The sequence below is a fragment of the Trachypithecus francoisi genome, unplaced genomic scaffold (genome assembly GCF_009764315.1).
Source record: "Trachypithecus francoisi isolate TF-2019V2 unplaced genomic scaffold, Tfra_2.0 Lachesis_group18, whole genome shotgun sequence".
Lineage (NCBI taxonomy): Eukaryota > Metazoa > Chordata > Mammalia > Primates > Cercopithecidae > Trachypithecus > Trachypithecus francoisi.
Window position 1 is genome coordinate 36662007 of NW_022681463.1, and position 2272 is coordinate 36664278.

At 39.6% G+C, this 2272-nt stretch overlaps 1 pseudogene; it reads right to left on the reverse strand.

Annotated features, from left to right (window-relative positions):
- Window positions 1-601: 601 nt before the first annotated feature.
- Window positions 602-1962, reverse strand: LOC117063356 (annotated as a pseudogene).
- Between the last annotated feature and the right edge of the window lie 310 nt (window positions 1963-2272).

Below are 2272 nucleotides of genomic sequence, written 5' to 3' on the forward strand. Positions count from 1 at the left end.
TAAGATGATGGAAATAAGGCTGTCCTAGCCTCACTGTTAGCATATTAGGCTGCAAATAATAAGTACTAAGCATTGGTCCTCCACTGGAACAAAGACTTTTTTAAATATGAGGACTGTATTTTATTCATCTTTGTGTGACCAATAATGGGCGATCCATGGCATAATGAAAAGAGTACAGCAGTTTTGAATCAGACAGGCTCAGGTTCAAATGCCACCTCTGTAACTGAGTAGAGTGTATCATCTTAGCTAAGTCATTTTGCCTTCTCATCTATAAAGTGGGGATAATAATACTTTTGAAGAGTAAGGACATTATGTAAATATAATATGTCCATATGTCATTCTTATTATGGCCATAACTATGGTACACTCCACAAGTAAAGGAAAATATTAGGTTGGTACAAAATTAATTACTGTTTTTGCCATTAAAACTAATATTAGAGAATTTATAGGAAAGTCATTTCCCTTTGCTATTCACTAGAGCACTCTTGTGTCCAATTTTCTATACAGAAAATGCCTTTTCTCTCCATCTCCACCTGTCCAAAAGCTTCCTATCCCTCGTGTTCTTTTTTCCCCACAGATTCATCTTTTAATTACCTATTTCTTAAAAAGCTGTCAGATTTCCATTTCCTTGGGAGATATTTTCACCAGTTTGTTTTTTGATTCCACAGGTTAAGCTTCTTAAGAATTTCATACATATTAGAGAGATTGCCTTCATTGCTTTCTCGTCTTTTCAAAAGGACACAGGCAGACTTACTAGACTAAAGCCAACATCTTTAAAGGCATGCAACAAGAATATCCCCACAATGATTGCAAAGAAACCACTCAAAGTACCAATAGCGTCATCAACAGGCATAACTTGCCACTCCTTAAAAAGGATAACTGAACAAGTTCAAACTGATGTTGTAAAGATTGCATAATACGTTGGAGTCACAATGGAAGTGTTGAACATATCCAGGGCCCTATTTAGGTAATTAAGCTGTGTGCTCACACAGATGATGATGCTCAGCAGCAGAACCCAGGCCAGGAGATGCCGCAGCACAGGCTTTCCAGCAAAAAGCTCCTTGCCTATCCCTCATTTTCAAATGCAAATGTCACCTCCACTTTAGTGGCTTTAGAGCTTTCTGCCTCCCTTAAGCCTCCGTGACTCTCAGAGCTCTTACGGTGCTTCTCACTTCCTACCTAATACCAGAAAGATATTTAAGAACCAAACTTGTATACTTCTGTAACTTTAAGAGGCTTTTCCAACTCTTTCCTTTTCATCTTCACTTGGCACCGAAAGTGGTATTATTCACATGGTAGACATTATGTCAATGTTACATGAATGCAAAGATAATCATTTCTGGGAAGAGAGAGCAGGAAAAAGCTGCAGGAGGGGAGTCCATTCAGCTGGACTTGAGAAATGGGTAACATTTGGATGGGCAGTGATGGAGAGGGGACAATTCAGCACTTGTTGGGGTGCACAGTGCAGGAGTCTCCATTATTCAGGGCAAAGCACTAAGCAAGGATGTGGTGAGGGAAAAGGTGTATGATGAGGGAAAAGGGGTCCTGTGGAGAAAACTGGGAGGAAAACACTTTTGGTCAGCTGGGAAAAATGAGAGTCAAACGTGAGGGTCTGGAATAAAGTTCGTAATCTATAGTCAAGTTCAAATCTTGCAGGCATGTGCAGGATAGACTGTGTGGAAGGAGAAAAGATTGGAGGCCTATCTTGGTATACTATGTTTTTATGAAGTAATGTGGGCTGAACCACATTGGTGTAATAAAAATTAAAATGATAGGAAATGGGCTAGTGCTCGTGTGACATTCAATAGGAGTTGGTAGGTGATTGCTTGGGGGAAGAGAAAAGACTGGAGAAGTTGAAGTGAGGATGATCGTACCATTAGGAGAAATAGAAAATTTTCTGGAAGACATTTGTTCTGTGGAAGGTGATGATTTCTGTCTCCAATAGGTTGATTTTGAAGTCATCGTGGTAGAAATAAAAAAGGTGATGGGATCTTGGGAGAGAAATCAGTGCTCAGGTGGAAGTTTTGAAAATCTTTTGTATTGACATTATGGTTGAATGGCAGACAGTCTCAATTCAGACACCTGACTCTCATGGTGTGTCTGGGAGTGGATTGCCAGTCGGTGGAATAAAGTGGGAGAAGCTTAAACCATTTGTGATTATTCTTGGATCTTGTTCAAGCCTTTCTGAATTTCTTTAGCACCTATATGCTGAGGGTGCTAAAACCTGGACTTACACATCTTTGTAAAGTCCACATAAAAAAAAAAAAACAGG